Consider the following 20,040-nt stretch of genomic DNA (forward strand, 5'->3'; position numbering starts at 1 on the left):
TTTAAAAGGCAACAGAAAGGAATCCAAAATTTACAAATATTTCCAGAGCGCCACCTAGTGGGAAAAGAATTGAAGCCGCAAGAAAAATTGGGCTCAAATACAGCTTTGGCGAGTATGTCTTAATATACAGACAGAGCTGTCTCTTCATTTTACTCAATAGCTAAACACAGGCAGCTACTAATAACTTTTATGCCGTTTAGTGATCATTGGAAAACTTTATTTATTCCTCTTTTTGTATTAAAGATACATGTATGCTAGAAATAATAAAAATGAATACATTCCCTGATTCCCTGCTTTTGTTATTTAAAAAACAAACAAACAAATGTCAGGCCAGAGCCAAAACTTAAGATTTGATTTAATCATCTCATATTCTTGTATCTCAAAAGCCTTAAGTAATTTCATTTTCATTCTTTTAATTAAAATATATATCTTTGAATATAAAATTATCATACATATAAATTTAAGATCACTGTTATGAAAAAGACTTCAAAACAAAAGAGCTTCAAAGAGTCCAGTTGATGTCTTATTGCTTTCATGTGTGGTTTTATCACAAGTGGTGCTTGGTGCTCCTTAGCAAAGCCACAGCACCTGGAGTCATGTGGTTATAGCAAACTCATTGCAGCCTTTAAAGCAGGTTTCTGCTACCACTTTAACGTCTTGTTACACAGGCAGTCCTGAGGGTGTTCAAAGAGACCCAAATTCTGCTGTCTGCAGAGCTGCTAGCTCTGCAAGGCCCGAGCCAGCCGTGATGGGAGTTAATGCTATGAACTCACCAAGTTTCTCTTACCTAAAGGCACCTGGGAGGTGAGCAGGGCTTGGTGTGGGTGGGCTGGTGCCCTAGAGGGTAGGGGAAGGGTATGGGCACAAACCAGCCTGTGTGAACAAATGCTCTATCTGTCTGCTATGGGTAGATCAAGCATAGCGTTTCATAGCCCAGGTAGCCTCTTGTCATTGTTCTTTTGTGTGCATCACTTTTGTTGTTGCTCCCTACTGTGAGGGGAGTTAGGGGATCTTAGTGTAATGATTTCTGGTCCTACATCTTGCTGTAAGAACAACTTCTATCCAAGTGTGTTGGTGCAATGTTGAGAATGTCCCCCAGCTTCATTACTTAGTAAAGACTTACAGCAAAACAGACTCTGAGGAGTGTATATTGCACGGGCTATTTCTGTGCGAAATGTGTTTTCACTTAAAAGCAGGAAAATCAAGTTGACGCTCCTTTCATTTCTATCTGATTCTTAATTAACACTCCTCAAAATTATTTTCTACGTGTGACATATGTCCAGGAATGACTTATGCTAAAGAAGAGCTCTAATTACTTTCATGAAGACCAACTTTGAGATCTAGGAAATGTTCTTAGCAAACATGTCACCTGGGTAGGGCGTGTGTTCGTGAGAGAGAGAAAGCTTTTTATCTATGTTAAAGGTAATATTGACATTATGGAGGCTAAATACAGTGTGTTGTTTTGTCCTTGTGGCATACAACACTGGTAAGTTCATTGATCTCAAGGTGAGATAACACAAAGAGGGAAATAACAAGAAAAACAACACAAGACTAAGGCAGGAAGCTCCCCCCCGAGCTGTGAAGTAGAAGACTCTTACATCAGCACTGGTGAATGATTAGCAGAGAGAAGGAGCAAGAAGAGGCAGCGCGCTCAATATTGCTTCCTGCTTGATTTAACCAAGCTCTGCTTTTGCCCTTCTTGAGTGTTCTTGAGTGGAATGAACTGAAAAATTATATAGAGATCTGCCTTGCAGCCTGCATGTTTGCTAAGCTAAAAGAACAAGAATTTGTCAATGAAAGTGTTTAATGGCAGTAGGGAGAGTTCTTTTTGCAAATAAGGAATGGGGGAGAGAAGGAGGGATGGAAAGAGAAGGAGCAGTAAGGAAGGGATTTTGGTGCTAGGGTAGGTTGCATTTTCTAATGAGGTCAAAAAAGCAGATTGAGTGCTGTCTGATCTAGAGTCTGTTATCAGCTTTACAGGCAGATATTTCCTTTTACCTAAGGGTTCTTAAATTCTGCTGAGAAGAACGTATTAATAATCTGTTTGGAGGTGTAGTGTAGGAGATGGTTTTTCCCTTGTGGTAATGTTCTCTGAAGGAGGTGCTCTAGCACTATTACTGTATAATTTTATGGTGCTAGGCACTGTGTACTGTATGTATGAGGTGTGTGTGTTATGCGGACATGCAGACAGAAATCTGGAAAGAGAGAAAGAGACTGAAAGGCAGCCGTGACTGGTACAGACCAGTACCATGAGGTACAACTGCAGGAGTTAAAAGCAGCAGTAAGGATGACACCCTTCTGAGAGTCAGAGGTTGGATTCTGCTTCCCTGACTGATATGTCTTCGTGCAAATGATTGCTGGTGGGCACAAAAAATGACTTCTATGACATAAATACAGTCCTCTGAGAGGCAGAAATACTCTGTAAAGTTACACTTTATTTATTTATTTATTTTTAGATAAATGTTTTCAGTTTTCTCTTATTTCCAAATTGTTCCAACTCAGATCTTGTCAAGCTGCTGATCAAGGTGTGAAGGCTGACAGACTGTGGTCTTGCAGAAGCAGGAACTCAAACTTTATGCCCCTGAAAAAGAGAAGTTTGTAGTTTCGCCTTATGACAAACAGTTCCTCAAACTCTGGAAAATTCTCTGGTGTTTGACTGAAAGTATGTGATGGTCTCTTTATAGTAAGAAAACATCCTAAATCGTGTCTGGAGATGTCTCCGAATGATTAGCTGTGAGTATTTTTACTCAGTCCAAGCCTAGTTTTATTGCACTCATGGGAACAACTTACACAAGCAGAACAACACACGTGCTCTTGAGTTATCTTTGTTAGCTTTGTTAGCTAATTTCTCTAAAATATTTTAACTGTTTAAAATATGCGACCTGCACAAAGTATATGTGTGATTATGGTGTGATTAAAAAGGTTCGTTTGTCACTTATACGTCTTAAACTAACCCTGCATGACAGAAGATGATTTCTATCACAGCAGATATTCTTGCCTTTACCCCTTTATCTTGCTGGTCACTGTCAGTGCACGAGTGGCACCTCACTAACTGTGAAGTCTGGGAGTTCACTCACATCTTTCAAGATATCACTTCTAATGTGGTGTTTTCTAGTATCCCATTTTTGCCAACCTTTAGCAGTTCTTCTTCTCCATGCTAAGATAATCCACGCTGTATTTAAGAAACTTTTACTGACTGACAATTCTTCATAGCTGTCATTAAAGAGTGATGAATTCAGTCCAAAACACCATGAAGCTAATGAAAGTCTCTGCATCGATTTTCTTTTTTTTTATTTTTTTCTTTTCCTCTCCATACTTTTCAGTGTCTGTGCTATGTATTCATTTTGACAGAGTTTGGATCAATCCTCTCAGAGCTCTAAGATGAGCCAAAAGTGGAAATAAGAGGTCATGGAAACAAAAATGAAGCATAGGCCACAAATGGGAAGATTCTAATAGCATATGAGTTTACATAACTGATTTTTATACAAACACAGATATAAGAAGAGACATATTAACCTAGGTGTTAATGTATCGGTTGCATCATTTTAATTACTGTAGAGTATGTAAGAAAATGAGTCTGGTAAATATTTCATTAGTAACTGTAATAAAAAATTGATTACAATTTCTCTATTAATCCATATTACTTTGATTCTGTACTTTTTACACTTTTAATAATTTAAAAGAATCTGTTAGTGTACACTTCCTTGTCTAACTATCCCAGGATGGGGGCAGGGGATAAGTGTGGAAATGTAGCACTCTTCTTCCTTTTTTTTTTTTTTTTCCTCCTCTCTGTACCATCACTTCTGAGTCAGTTAGTTTAATTACCTAACAAGCCATAACCTCTTTTTCTGTTTTTTTTTTTTTTTTTTTTCGTTTGCTTCTTACTATAACCTAAGAAATTTACTTTTTCTTGAAGGAAACTTTCCCCCATACTTCTAAATCTCCAAAATGACTGTTCATAACGTTAGCTAATTATCATGCAGTAATACTCCTGAATGTATGACATGCAAAAGAATCCTAGTGCTTTTTTATGTGGAAGAGGAAAGAATTCATGTTTCAGAGAGAGGTTGGCCTATTTCAATGAAGCTAGAAGTTTGAAAGAAAAAAGCTGAATCCACAGCTAGAGACAAAGGATGATATGGAAAAAGAAGATATCAAAATTGTTGTTCCTTTGCATGCTGCCTTGAAAACATGGGTATGCATTAAGGTTAACAATCAGGATACCTAATTATTCCCTTGCAAATCTTTCCAATAATACTTTTTTTTTTTGTAAAGCAGTGATTTGACTAAATATGCTACCTATTTACCATTATCTGTAATCGCAGAGAATGAGTTTAAACTCATATTTTCAGTAGTACATTGGCACAGCGTCTTCTGCTTGCTTCCAATTTCTTTTCCTCCAGAAGTCAGAAAACCGTGTGACTCTACCAGCTCTTCAGAGGAAATGGTGATGATACCTGTTAATAAATATTTAATGGTTAAATACTGAATAAACAACTGGAAAAATGTATATTTAGTTTGATCTTCTAAAATTTGGTGTAAATGCGTAGCGGTAATTCCCTTCCGGTAATTCCTTGAAAGTATTAGGATTATTCTTCAGTTCCTCTGAGTGTTGAAGAAACCTGCTGTTATCCAAAGCATCTACAGTAGATACATCATAAATATGGAAACAAAGACATTCACTCTACCAAAGTCTAACTGGAGGACTTTTGACACAGTGTTTATGGCATGCTCTTGGCTATCAAATCGGTGAAAATAGCAGTTAATGCCCAACAGCAGCTAATTTCTGTCACTTGGATATTTGTCTGAGAAATTAGCCTGGGACTGAGCCAGCTAGTGTTGCAGTTTCACTAACTTTGCAGTGCTATTAGTTTGAAGTCAGGGGTTCAGATGTGGCCTTGACAAGCATACGATTCTGTGCTGCATTGCCTGTCCTGGGAAGCTGTTCATTATTTTCTATATTTAACAGATGAGAATGTCTCTTGAGTTCGTCAAACACATACTCAAGATATCACAAGCTGCAGCTGGCAGCTGTGAGCTCAGTAGTTCAAGGTGAATGGGGCACTAATTAGTAAGTATATAGGGTTATCAGCACACACAGCACCCACTCTTTGAGCAGGGAAGGAAGACAAATTAACAGTCAGAAGGAGGGCTCTTTTCCAGCTGCCTCCAGCTCTGCTGCAGCTCTCATTCCTCCTGCCTACCCACATGCTTCCAGGGTGAGGGCTTCAGCAAGCATGTGCCCATGCAGCTGGGAGCACTGGGGTAGCCTTTCAGAGCTGGTTAGCATGGGGAAAAGCCATGTTACCCCCAGAGTCAGGCTCTGGATTGCTTTGACCCCTTCCAACCACTTCAAACACTGTAAAAGTCTAATAATGTAGTGGGTTCCAAAAACGTTTTAGCAGCCCCAGTGCTTCAGTCCCAGGTTGTAGGAACTATCACAATGCCAGCGAAAGCTACCAGAGAACAACCAGCTGATAACTGATCTCTCTCCTGGTGTCAGCAAAAATTGAGGGTAGCAGGGAAAACAGGATTGAAAATTGCTGAAATGCAGAGTTGAATAATAACCAGGGAATGATTCTTCTTTAAGTGGGAAAGAACAAGATTAATGGGCGCTTTACCAAGAGATAACATTTTCGCAATTACTATTAAGTATCTAGAAGTCTCTAATTCAAAATACAGATAATTTACTGCAAATCTTTCCACTGACTGCCATATTTTTCAGTAACTCTTGGCTGTAAATTTATTAGCTGCAGGAAACTTTCAATTCAATGTATGTAGAATCACACCCTTCTCAAATCTTTTCTTTCCAACAGCTGCTATTTCAGGTCTCAGAATTGCATTTCTTTGGGTAGGAATCCCATCTGTATAATTTTGAATTATCCAAGATAAGCCTGAGGGATAAAATTAAAAGCCAAATTTGATTAGGTTGGTTCTTCACTTGCTTGTCATTTGCCTATCAGAGACATTGATTCTTTACATGGCTTTAAGTCTGCCAGCCCATATTACTAGTAAATCCAGAATTAGTTACTCTGTGTTCACAGAGATCACAAACTAATTTTTGGCGGAGACTTTTGAAAAGGTAGGTTATACAAACTCATCTGTGGTTCAATAGCTTTACTGTTTCCATATATAACTGACTTTTTCATTCTTACCCAGCTGATTCTCCACTGCATGCCTACTACAGTATATTCTCCTTAGGCTTGCAGTCAGGTATTCGCAGTGAGTGGGAGGGAAGGTGAAATCTTCATGCATCACAGAAATAGCACTAGAAGGAATAAGTTACTCAGATGTCAAAGCAGTAGTAAATCTAACCAAAAGGATGGCACCATTATCTGGGAATATTCAGGGAAATGTAAGGAAAATCACAAGACGAGGCTCTGCTGTGGGAATGGAGGAAAGAGAAGCTGCCTTACAGTAGAAAAGAAAGCAGTAAAGAGTACAGCTATACCATTGATTCATGAATTATTTCAGGTGGTACTGTTAATAAAAGAGAGCTCTGCTCTCTTAGAATTCTTTCATAAACAAACAGTAGAAGTACTGCTTTTCACAAGATTGTTTGCAAAGAAAAGACCCAAAAGTCTTGGTATAAGCTGAGATTCATACACGCAAACTTAAGCCTTCAGGCCTCTGAGAATTTCTACCCTGATGTTGTGAGATACACTGACTCATACTCAGGTAAATGTTGACCTCTGGAAAGGACCACAGTTACAGTCTTGTGGTGTTGCAGCACATAAATACGCCTGAGTTGTGGAGCAGCTGGCCCCAGGTACTCTGCCATGAAACGATGAATGGGAAAAGGGAGGACAAAAACAGTTTCATGTGATCACAGTCAGCCAATTCTAGGATACATATGCAAAATTCTGGATTGTGAGGGTCTGTCTTAGTTGTGTCTGCTAGCACTGCAAGGCAGTGTGTAGAGAAGAGTGGAGGTACTGAGGCTTCCACCACTACATGAGGTCTCAAAGTGTCCAGGTCTGTAGATGCAGGTGAGAATCCTAGGTAATTGATAGGCATGCTATAAACACTTTATCTGTGTGTCTTGTATCTCGCTTTTGGTCATAGACAAAAGTTCCAGAAAATCTGTTTATCTTGTGGCCATATCTTAGCCTTTCTCACTTTCCTGTATCACTGGGGTTTCCCTCTCTCTCTCTCTGCTCTCTCTGAAAAAACGTATAGAGTCAATGGGCTGGAACAGTACTAAACCAGAAGCTGCTATTCTGTTGGTGTCTCAGGAGCATGGATGGACTCGATGCCATTCTGTGTGGGATGAATATGGCTTTGAGCTTGAGTAGAAAATGGTATTTAGTCCAGCTGATGTAGTTCCAGCTTTCTCCTACTGAAGTTTAATTAGCTTTGCAGAAATGGAAGCAGTGGAACTGTAAGCCTGAGATGGTCGCTTGCTAATCCTTTGGGATGTTGGGATTCAATAACTGGAATGACCCAATGACGTTACAGAGATTTTATTTGATAGGAAAACAAAGCCATGGTGTTCTCAACTTCTAACTTTTAGTTGCTTTTCAGAATGTCTCTCTAGTTAATATTGAAGTGCAAAGTGGTGTTAACCACGATAATAAGATAGCAAATACTGATGAAAATTTGATTGCAAATGAGCGATTTGTGTAGCAAATAAGAATTAGATGCCCTAATGTGTTAACCAAATAAGAGTCACGAAACACTTGGGAAATTAATGTGTAAAGTAGACAAAATAAAGCATTCAAGGCATGCCTTAAGTCTGGTTCCTGGAACTTTCTTTTGCTTTCCTTATTGCCAAGGCATAGGGTGAAGGTTATAAGTAAGGGAATAGAGAGCTCACTTCTTTTTACTTCAACTTTGTTCTCAGGAATTTATTTTTAATTTTAGAAATAACCTGTGCCTAAATTTCCAGAGTAAGCATGTGGTCTTTGTAACCATCTCAGACAGACATGTTCATCCAGGCATTAACTAACATCAATCCCACAGCTGCAGATGCTTCCACAATGTTTCCAGCTACATTACCCAGTCTAGTTTAAAATACGCTGTTGTGTCTGAACACCTGAGAATCTCTTCACAAACACAAGTTATTTTTGGGTACAGATTTAATTATCTGAATATTTTCTTTGATATCCATCTCCTTTGCTATCTTTGTCCTGTTTATGCTATGGCTATTTTGAAGTATGTTTTGTTTGTTGTTTTTTTTTTTTTTTTTGTACCGTTATTTGCCTTCAAATAGCAGAATCCTATTATGTTGATAGCTGAGCAAGGCTACTATCTTCCTGCTATCAGCACTGGATAAATGCTCAGAATGAGATGCTGACATCCCCAAACAGGCTACAATTTGAAAGGACCAGGCAGAAAGGAAATTCTACCATTGTTATGTTGAATATAAGATTAATTGCATGAATACATAGAATAACTGCTTCATGGCACACTGGAATGCTGTTGCAAGCCATACGCTGCATAAACCTCCTGAGTCCCAGACCAGCCTTCTATCTATTTTTCTATTAGGCATCTCATGCTGTCCTTTATCAGGGGTCTCTGTTGAGTAGATAAAAAGCTGTTTGGAGGAGGAGGAGTTTCTTCAACAAAGAAGGCAAGTCATAAGGTTTAGTTTGGAGCTTCCCATTCTTTTCATCTTCTTTTACTTAAGAGGCTCTGAAACAATTTTTATATACTATTAATGAATCAAACGCTTTATATAGTGCTGTAATTACTTTGATGTAAGTGTCTAAAACCACAGCCAATCTGTCTTTTACATGGTTTAAATGCAAGTGAAGCACTTATTTCTCCAGTAAATCTTCTGCTGTTCTAACAGAAACTGAATTTAAAATAGGGAGGGGAGGGAGGAAAAAAAGGTCGTTGATATTCTTACAAGCTGTCTGCAAAGTATTATTATAAAAATAATTGCATTTTCAGCTAATCAAAGATGTGTTTAAGAGCACTTGGGCTGCAGGGATTACACATTTAGAATTTAGAGCTTTCAATAGCTATATATCTGAATCTTTGAAAGAGGCTAGGTTATGGTATTCAGTACAACAGATTCTTATTTTCTGACCATGCTTAAACTGAGAGTTGTTTTATGAGATAACCTAATCTTTTCCCCTCCACAGCTCTCTCCTCCCTCTGCTAATACTCAGTGCTTTGGGGGAATTTAAGGATAGACATTAAAATTAATTTAATCCCGAGTGGCATTTGGTAGCTGTTGATCAGCAGGTAGACAAACGAGAATTAATGGTTTGCTCCTAAAATTCTTTAACAGTGAGTGAGAGTGAGTTTGTTTTTTCAAATGTTCTACATAGTAGATGTCCTCCCAAAGCCACCAAAAGTTGATCAGAAGAGCCTTTACCCAGGGTTGTTTTCCTTCTGTCTTCTTGGGACCAAATAGATTATTTCAAAGCAAGAACAATCATTTGGTTGACCAACTCAGCAGAAATGTGACAGCAAAGTGCTGGGTGAGGCAAAATTGTGAGGCTTGTCTACCACACTGTGTTTAGGTCCCTGGACACTTGGGTACCAATATCAGGACAGCCCAACACAGAGAAATGCTATGTTGTTTCATGGACCCATCTAGTCTTTGGGATCATGCTGCCATGGTATTTTGCATGACAGTAACTATACAGTTAATTGTTCATTAATATATCTCAGAGATACAAACTTAATATATGCTGATCAGAAGTTCATTTCCATGTTGCTTGCTATCTGACAGTTTAACATGAACAGCAATGATAATCTAAATTTAGGAAGGCATTGCAATAGAAATCCTCCAAAACTCAGAGATTAGTGACTCCTTAACAGATACCAGTAGAGCTATTCCCTCTGATCATTAAATTGATGCTTTTAGTTTAATGGGAAATGAACACTGAAGCGCAGTATTGCTGCTTGCTTACCTCCAGATTAAACTTTGTTGACAGCTTACTCAGTCTGAACAGTAAATTTTGAGTCCACTTAAACAAGAGTTAATTTTGTCTTTGTCGTCATTTTTAAATTAGCTTCTTTAGACAGTCTTCTAAGATTTGTCTTGCATGTCTGAAGGACTTTGGAGGTTGTGTCAGCTGCCATGCTACTTGAGGTCTTTAGCTGTGCTGAGCAACCCGACTGTTTCAAAGAGGATGGAGCAGCTATGAATTAAAATGGAAAATCGCCTTCATGTGGTATTAGTCTCTGAAGAAAAATCTGCTTTGTCCTCTATGTAATTTAGCAAAAAATGGACACCACTGCTCTCTGGGCTATAGCCTTCATTTAGTACAAGAGGATAAGATTTATATTTTGTCTTCCTTTTCTCATGTGAAGTAAAACATGGGAACAGTGGAAATCAGGATGAGCACACTCTAGTACTCTGCTCATGGTGTCATAGGAGAAGCACTTCTACTGTTCCTGGTTTTGCATGAACTATTTAGGTGCTGGAATATCTCCCTACTTGGAGATATTCAAATGCCATCTAACGTGGTCCTGGGTAACCTGTTATAAGGCTGTATTTTTAGTTTATAGTTCCTTCTGTTGCAGAGGAGCAACATCAGACCTGAAAGACCTGCTTCATTCAAGGGTAGATATCGCTACTGAGGGTAGATATCTCTCATCACTGAATTTCAAAGCACATTTAATCTAGTTGGTGGCAAGAAATCAGAAGAGTCCGTTTCAGTCTTAATTTTCCAATTCATCTCCCATGGTATGAAGGATTTTATAACAAACATCATGAGTCACCTTATTCACATCTCACTTATACTTTCTTATAAAAACACAGGGAACATTTATGGCTAATTAATTAACAATGACTTTGTTATATAGAGCTAGTCAAAATTTATTAGCAGTAGATATTTTTATTTAATTATCTTGTAGATAATTATTAACTATTTTCTTTAGCAAAACTTAGCTAGAAATAAATTTCAAGTGCTTTTACTTGAGGGGCAGAAATGGGAAGAAAATGTTCTCTGACTGTTTTGGTCTCAAGATAGCTTTTTCAATAGTGGGGAATAGTAAAGAATAAAAACTCTAAAAGTAATAAAGAACTAGGTTCCTCTTTTTTAAATGTATGGACTCACCTACAGAAACTTTATACGGTCAGAGCAAGGATGATGAATGCTCTTATTTTTTTTATTTATATATAATTATTTTAAGCTTTAAAAAGTGAGATTATTTACCTTTGTTTTGAATTGACCAATGCTTAGGGCTTGCAGAGCTATTTCTTTTCACTAGAAGCAATGATATTTAATAAAAAAGGAAAATCTAAAGTTTGTTTTTTTTTTGATAACTTGAGTACAGTGGGGTGGGGTGGGTGTCTGAAGGGAACAGGACAGTGAGGGGAAACAATGGCAGACAGCTTTGTGCCCAGATCCCTCTCTGTGCGACTTCAGTGAGCTCTGTGCCAGATGAAGCACCCTCCCTGCTTTCTGTAGCAATCTTCCGCACAGCTCCTTCTCTGGCATCTAGCCTCAACATTCAATCTCCGTTTTGTCTGTAGGTGTTCCTACTGAACAAATGCAAAGATCTCAAATCTGAGAAAAGCTTGCTTTGACCAGAATGTTTTCAGTGTAGTTTAAGAGCCTGGAAGGAAGAGAAGAAGCCTTTTCTGAAAATTAAGTGTCTGAGTCAGCTGAAATACCTTGAGTTTCAGCATTGTCAGGTAGAAGCTCACTCCAATATCTTTCAAGTCAGAGTCAAAGGAGTTTCACAGTACCACTTTCTCTATTATCCAGTAAAAAAAAAAGAATCTGTGACATTTTGTGACTGGAACAGATTTATTTATTTATCTTTAAACTTTCTTTTCCTTGTATCTCTTTTCTTGTGTATGAATCAATAAGTAATTTGAAAACTAAAGCACTATATCTGGTTGAATGGTTTATATACAACACCTGTGACAGAAGACAGAGAAAATGGCCTGAAAACCGTCAGCTCAGAAAATCCTGAACAGCAGTTGCACTTAATTGATTTGTTTGGGTCTGTGTTTAACATAGGTTAGTGCTAGAACTGGTCCCAAGGAGTTTTCCAACTTTCATAGCGTGTGTTTAACCTTATAAACATGATTAGGTTGCAAAAAGGCAGAGGCTGAACTTCAGGATGGAAGAAGAGTTCCCTTCCACAGGCACAGTTTCAATAACTACCTGCTCCCCAGTAAGTAGCGTGTTACTTGTTATGTTGGTCACAAGCTGTCTAAGGGACATGGATATGGATTAGTTCTGGAGCTGAAGCTGCAACATGCTGGTATTGCAAATCACAAATATTCCAGATGATGGAGGTACTTTTGTCATAAAGTGACCTAAAGATTGTTAAAATGTGACAATGCAGTCACTCTTTTAACTTGTCTCTATCCAGTATAAAATGGATGAGCCTTCCAATGATACTGTTTAGTTATTTTTATATTATTATAATAGCTATTAATAATGATAATTATTATTTTCTACTGGTCAAGCAAGCTCTAAACACTGGATTTTTTTAAAGGGAGAAAGTTGATGCATATAATCCTATAAATTAAAGAACTACTGCTTTGAAAAGCAAACAATTTTTATTTTTTATTTTTAAATACCTTTTTCACAAAGGTAATGAAAGAGTTTACAAGACTGACGTGCTAAAGTTGCCAGAATGTCTCACTCACATAATTCAAACATTTTTATGAATAACAAAGTAGAAAAGTACTTCAGAAAAAATTTAGTAACACAGAGGAGGGAGAAAAATACACTAAGTAGAAGGGATTGAAGTGATATTTCTATGTTTAACCTGACAACTTTTCAGGATAGCACTGAGCTTTCCTGTAATAAAATAGATTTGAATTAACATAATCCCATTTTATCCTTGAGTTTATAATTCTTGTTCTGTCAGACAGGCATTCATTTCTTCTATTTAAAAAGTTTGGGACACCTGTTGTTGGGTTATATTTGTTTGTTCCTCTTTTTGTTGTGATTTTGCTCAGTCCATGTCTTATCAGAGCATGTGGATGTGTGATGACAGAAAGTAGCTACCATCCCTGTGTGCCTCCAAGTCTCTGACAGCATGGGGTAGCAGTAAGACTTGCTTCACGCTCACACATAGACGTACACATCTAGACCAGTATGAATTACCTTGCGAGGTTTTAGGCAAAAATCTCCATGATGCACATATCTCTTGCATTGGTTGTCTCAAATCCTATAACTGGAATATACAATATGGAGTTGTGTTTGTAAGCATTGGACTTGCTTACAGAGAGGTATCTCACATGATCACCATGCTGATAACCTGTGGTAGCAGTGAACTCTTTTTTATTTTAATTTTTACTCTGAAATTCTCCGGAAGGTTGTGGCTATTTATTAAAAGTACAGCCCAAGCCATTCTGTGTTGGTATGTTGTCCAGGAGAAACTGTCTGTATGTGTGGAGTGCAGGCTGTAGGCTGCTTTCTAGTTTCTGCTCTTTGATAGGAATCCATATGATAACTTTCTGTACTTAATACTGCAGCTTTATCTGATGCTTTGGCCAAGATGGTGACAGTATATATGAGCCAAAAAGGTAGGAAACAAATGCACCATCTTGATTTTGTAGAACCTGAAAGAGGTTACAGTGAAGACATGTTTCTCATAATATACAACCCCAGACTGAATTCATGCAGTCTAAAAGCACTATCAGAGTTTGGAGGTGAACATGCTGGTCTGCAAGATCACCTTTCTCTCAGCATTTCTTCCTTTCTGTGAGTTTCCCAAGTTTCCTCCTTTCATACAAATAGGTAATTAGCTCCGAGATGGACTGATGACAGGAGGAAAAAAGGTAGAGGTTACTGAGCCACTGATGTTACAAAGGCAGCAAACACACATTGAACTGTTCTATGTTCATCTCAAGCCAAATTCTATCTTTGGACTGCAATGGTCTTTGCAGCAGAAAGGAATATATTTGTTTTGTTTGAATGGTGTTAACAGGTGGAGGAAAGTTACTTGGTGATGTCTGCTGTATCTGTCCTGCAGGACTGTGGGAAGGACTGTGGCATTGTTGTATTCTCTGAAGAAGGCAGTGTGATGGATTCAAGGGATAAGTATACTTCAGAGACACTCCAGTTTTCTCTGCTATAAGATGTTTTAAAAAGCCTACCTGGAATCTGTTGTCATATGTTATCTGCATTATTCTGGGCAGGATTTGGAAAGGGATGCTTGTTCTGGTGTTCTTTATTTGGGAAATATATGGAACATAATCTCAAAATGAGCAAGAAATGAATGGTGGGGGTGTGGATGATTAAAATGAGTTAATGCCGCTAGGCTGCTTTTACTGTTTATGTCAGTCTCTTTTCCATTTATTTTCAGAAAAAAACACTCATCCTTATTGTTTTGTTTCCCCTCTTCTGTAAGCTTTAATGCACCGTTTGTCTTGGAAGCCGATCCTGTAAAGATCTAGGACCTGACCTTACATGTGGAATTTCCCTTCTGATGATTCAAACAAAGCAATTCGTGAGATCCATTCTCAGAAGAGAACACACAGTTGGGACACTTCAGGATGTATTTAAAACATATATGGGACAAAACTCCCTTGCACTTGAAGAGAAGTCAAATACATCCATAATGACAGATTTCAGGTGTTGTTAGTTTCCACAGACTGCATTTGTTCTTCTTAATTAGTATTTGTTTTCCAATCAGTGCTACTGCATTAATCCAGGAATCACTTATGAGGCAGACTTGCTGAAGCTAGAGATCACCTTCTGTTAAGTGTACAGGTGGCTACTTTTGCTAACAGGGATGGTAATAAACAATTTTACTTCACTCCAGGGAGTTTAACTTATCCATTTGCTTATTTTGCAAATAATTTGTATTTCTGTGGCTTCGTTATAAATCCAGACCTGTTTGAACAATCCATGCTGATTAAATGAAACACTGGGAAATCTATTTGAATAACTAGCATATATTGGTTAGACTTCTTTGGCTTTAGGAAGCTGAGTAAGTTTTGTTTGAGGTGATCTGTTTTGTTAGATGAAATCTTTCCCTCTTAAAGCTGAAATCAGAAAAGACAAAATCTGTACATAGACTCTGCATTGCTCTTTGATAGAACAATCAAACTATTTATGCTAAGCTACTGAAGCAGGATGTCTTGAAATTGTTGCACTTTCCTCCCCGAAACATACGCACACCTAAAGTACAGTTCTGGAGAAATATAGCTTTTTTTGTTTTCCAAAATATTACTGTCTTTGCAGTAAAAACAGAAGGGGGGGGGGGGGGGGACAGAGGGGTATGGATTTTTTTTTTTAATTTCTCTTTTAACTTTTAACCCCTGCACAAATGTTGGGTTTGATCTTGTGTAACAAAGTGAAGGGAGATCTCGGAACTCAGAAACATAGACAAAAAGCATTAACATCTCATTCACTTGCATGCATGAAAAACCTGGCCTCAGAAGTGCCCCTCCTTCCCCAGCAGCTGATGGACATTCATGCTTACTCTCTGGGGCATGAGGACTCCAGAAAAATATGTAGTAAGTGAACACCTCTACCCAGTACAACAAACATTCAATCCCTGTGAATTTTCCTTAGAAAGCCTATAATACACGTACTTAGCTCCAGTGGGAAAGATTTATTCCTTTGTGGCAGGACACCATGATATACATTTCCCACTATCATACATGTGTAGTTAGCTGTGGTCTGTAACCATTCTTCAGAGCTTCAAAAAATATGTTATGTACTGTAGTTTTCTGGCCAGCCAATAGTAAAACTGTGACTAATAGGTGTTTCATTTCACAGTTGTTTTTGTTTGGTTGGTGGTTTTTTTTGGTTACATAACCAGAATGATGATCTTTTCTTTTTAAAAATAAATCATTAACTTGCCCTGGACTTAAAGAATTTTATGTGGTGTTATGCATTTAATGTATGCTGTTAAGTGCTCAGTGCAGAGGAGTGGCAGTGAGTGTCACTGGAAGGTAATGGTGTCATCTATGGGGCTGCTCCTTTTGCTCTCTAATTGTCTTTTGTTATAATTTGTAACACAGATGGAAAAGCTTGGGGAGAAATTAAGCTACTCTGTTGAACTAAATAGCATAGATTATGTTTGTGTGTCTTATTTAAATCTTCAAAATGTAATATAAAGAGACAGCTTAATGGTTACAATGTAGTTTGAACATAAAACTCAACTAATAAGATACCCCTTAATCTCTGGTTTTAAAGAGAATTACACCTGGCTGTTAATAAAGTAAAATAGGCTTTAATGTATCTTTATGTGATAGAAATCACATTTTGATGGTAATCCAATATGGATGGGTAACTTTTGCTTCTTTTCTTAGATTTATTTTTGGGTGCAGCTGAACGAATTTGCTTTTCCTCTGATCAGAAAATTCACATTAAACAAAGTAGCTCCTTGAACTCCACAATTTTGAATCTGCTTCCGAAAGAATTGATTTTTTTTTCCAAACCAATGTGTTCCATCTTCCAAACCAATGTGCTCCATCTGACTGAAATCAAAAGATCATCTTATTTTTGCAGATCTAATTTTGGCTGCTAGTTGTTATTACTGAGGTATCTTATCAATAATCTTTCTAAACAGGGGCTGATGTGGTTGGCAGCTGTGTGACAAATGTCAAGACCCTCCAAATATACATATTGAATAAGGGATCATGAAAAGAAGCCTTAGAAGGAAGCTTCAGCTTTGCCTCATTCACTTTCATTTCACCTTAGAAATATTTTTAAGTACACACTTCCCTTTAAATGAAGGCAGTCATGAGCACTTTCTTGATTAAAGTTGGGTTTATAAGCCTGCAGTTGCTTTCCTATAGCAGAGCCTTTTTGGGGTTTAAAAAGACTGTTAGCATTTCTGTTCTTTCAGAGGGATCTTCATCTACAAACAAGATTACAGATCTACCTCTGATTAAATAAATATGACATAATTCATGTGTGTCTGAGCTTTGGAGCACATTAAATAAAAGATGCTGTGAGCTGCCCAGGATTACGGTTTAACACTTTCAAAAACATATAAAGGGTCAGATTAAAAAAATGTACCTACCAGGTATCTGTAATAAGTTCTTTGCTGCCTTTTCTTTATCCTACTTGCATCAGCTGATCCTGGGGACAAGCAGGATGGTCTTTTTAAGACCTTCAGTAGACGGTCAAAAATAATGAGGTTAGAAGTTAAAAGACTATCCAAACTCAGGGAGAGCTGTGGTGAGTCATACAGATCTATTTTATTAACAACCATGTCTGCTTTGCCATCCAGATGTACCTGGTGGATAAACTCCACCCTTTCTGATGCTAAAGCTTTGAAGGAAATCTTTTATAGTGAACAGCTGAATAAATACCTCCTCTGCCTCCTGTGGATCTCAGTTGATGGCAGAGTGGAAGGAGACTAAGCTCATCTGTTTCTAATATGTTACATGTTGCTTTCAGTGCCCTTTGTGATCACTCACACTGCAAACAAAATCTAGGCATTATTCCAGATAGGTATAAATTCTAAAGTGTCTGCCATTTAGCTGAGGCCTCTGTTTCTGGATTCCCAGTTCCCCTTCTTTTCAGAGGGAAAATGGCTCCCTGGATGAGCCTTCTGCAGGGCTGCTGAGAGCATGACCATAGGCAGGGCTGGGGCAGGGGCCTCCTGGGGATGCTGCCTTTTGTCCATGTGTCCTGTACCACTTCAGTGGCCACCAGTTCAAGCATTCCTTCTGCAGAGAAGGATGAAACATCCAGCAGGAACCCATGGGAACTATATTTATGCATCTGGGATGTGCTGTATCACCAGGCAGCCAGAGGCAGTGGTGCTTGAGCACTGGGCAACAGGAATGGATGAGTATTTTGCGTGGCTCAGCTGTCCAGGGCTGACAGGCTGGTCACACTGAGGGTAGATAATGAGACATAACTAATCCCACCTGTGCTTAAAACAGACACTCTGACTGCATTGAGGGGGCATTGGAAAAGTTTGAGGTTATGCTCTATTTCTCATGTTAAAAATCCCTGCACTCTGACATAACATTTCTTACTGCACCTGCATTGCTTCACTCCTGCTTGGGTGCTGGCATATTTGAAAGTTAATGGCTCTGAAAAAGAGGAGGGAAAAGAAAAAGAAGAAAGCGATGGGGGGGGGGGGAGGGGTGGAACTCAGAGACAGATTTTGAAATCCAAATCCTGTTCTCAGACTGATTTTTCTCTTTATTTGCTCAGCTGCTTTTCACAGCCTCCTTACTGGCACAGACAAATCTGAACAGCTTGCAGAACAAAATGACAGGAAGATGGAAGGATAATGTGTGTTTAAATATCAGTGACCAGCCTCTTTCTTGGCACTCTCAGCATGGGGAAGGCTTGTTATATACTGCCTCCTTTAATCATTTCAGACAGGCCTCTTCCTCCTGCCTATCTATCAAGAGGAGAGAGGATCTTCCTCCAATTGTTAGTTGGAGTGATGGACAGGTGAATTATTAATATTGTTTGCTGTTGACTTTCCTTGTTATTCTTATTTGTTAAGTCCCCAGCAGATGTGACTCCCAAGCTTTTCTTGGTCAGCTGAAAGCCTGACCCACTCAATCATATGCAGGCTGCACGTGATCACCAAATAGATTTGAATTTGAGAAGCTTTGGAAGAGTGCAGAATAAAGGAACAACTTTGGTACCTGGAGCCCAGAAACACAGTGGAGGAGAGCTGGAGGAAGGCAGAAAAAGCACAGCCTCCAGTTAATGAACTCACTGCCAAGAAATGCCATGTCTGCTCCCTACCTGGGATGCTGACAAGTGTCAAAATGAAAATTGTACACCTTTGATAAAACCGGGGCTCTGTTACAGCTAGTGTTAGAGATGGTTAAAATTTAAACACAACAATGATTGAAATAAAGAGAAAAAGGGCTTTACCCTTAATTGGACATTGTGTTTGTTCTTGCTTCCAGATGAAGGAAGTTGTTTATTTCTTCTGGCAGGTTTTTCTCAATGTGTGTGTGTGGATATACACACCTCTGCAAACACTTACACTCAAAAAACCTGTTGTGAAAAGCTGGAGTTCTTGGTTCAAAATCAGGAAACATTTGCTGAAGACTGTACAAACAGGTGTAATTTTGCTCCTTTCAGACCAACATGAAGGTAGCTACTTTTCTTCTTATTTTAAAACTGGAACCAGTCAAAATTCTGAAATGCTGATTTCCATGTCACATTTCTTAAGTAAGAGACATTGTTACCTCCATGTTAGTGGAAGGAAATTGAGGCTTGGGGTAATTGTTCTTAATTTCATTTTAAAAGTGCTTGAAGTTACTGATTTTGAGTGTTGGTGCATTCAAAGCTGGATTCATCCATCCTACTATCCTGTAGCTCACAGCAGAGGCCCCAAGCTGAGTGCTGAGGAGGAGTGATCCAAGAAAGTGATCGCTTCTGAACCAAATAATCCTCTGTTTATCCCAGGGCAATTCTCAGCTTCTCTGGGAATTAGGTAACAGTCTGCAAAAATTTGTGTCTATTCCAGATGTTGGGGCCACCATAGTTTCCTTACCAAGGAGAGTTTGCCAGAGTTGCTGTGTTTTATGTCTTAAACTAAAAGAGTGAGTGTGTGTGTGAAGGAGGCAGCATTATTTTAATATTCTTTTTTAAATGAAACTGATCAATTTTACATCATCTATCCCCAGAAAGATCAGTAAAATATATTTCTAGCATTAACTTTCAACCTAAAGTAGTAAAGCTGTGCAGAGAAGGCCTTACTTCTTTCTAAACTAAAGCACACAGTTTAGGTAAAAGTATCAAACAGATTTAATGGTTATCTCTATTTAGAAAAGCACTTAACAAGCCTAATGTTAAGTGTATGCTTATATAACTTGCAGAATGGGGGACTGTCTACTGTAAAATGCGTGTGGAATGGGGATGTGAAGTGGGTAATAACAATAATGAACATTTACATGGCCTTCTGAACTTTCAGAGGGATGTAGGAGCTGTAAATGTAGAGCATTAGGGACAGAAGGAGATATGTAAATGTAAGGTTGTATATTTAAGCTTTCCTGTTGTCGTAGTTAAATCCTACCTTCAGTTACAAAAGTCAATCTCAGTAAATGCAATCAAGCTGGATTTACTGGCTAGGCAGGAAGAGTAATTCAGTCCAGGATCTAGCATGTAGGCAAAGAGCTGTTTCAAAAATGAAAACCTCCTCTTTCTTGTTATTAGGAATTTCCATTTT

The 20,040-nt window shown here is 38.4% G+C and overlaps 2 long non-coding RNA genes across 4 annotated transcripts in view; one reads left to right on the plus strand and one right to left on the minus strand.

The window, feature by feature from the left end:
• Window positions 1–631: 631 nt before the first annotated feature.
• LOC310902407 lies at window positions 632–14,826 on the plus strand. The gene is made up of 3 exons (XR_014586705.1): window positions 632–804; window positions 2,685–2,733; window positions 14,281–14,826. It is a non-coding gene; the product is annotated as an uncharacterized lncRNA (long non-coding RNA).
• The window catches only part of LOC310902408, a 36,509-nt gene continuing 17,293 nt past the window's right edge, over window positions 825–20,040 (minus strand). For 2 of the 3 annotated variants that reach the window (XR_014586706.1, XR_014586707.1), the window contains 2 exons: window positions 4,308–4,457; window positions 825–2,581 (listed from right to left, as the gene is read on the minus strand). This is a non-coding gene — a long non-coding RNA (uncharacterized lncRNA). Of the gene's footprint in view, window positions 2,582–4,307; window positions 4,458–6,155; window positions 6,269–20,040 lie in introns of all 3 variants that reach the window. The other variant, XR_014586708.1, reaches the window with a different exon arrangement.

Source organism: Anser anser, assembly GCF_964211835.1.
Source record: "Anser anser genome assembly, chromosome: 7".
Classification (NCBI taxonomy): domain Eukaryota; kingdom Metazoa; phylum Chordata; class Aves; order Anseriformes; family Anatidae; genus Anser; species Anser anser.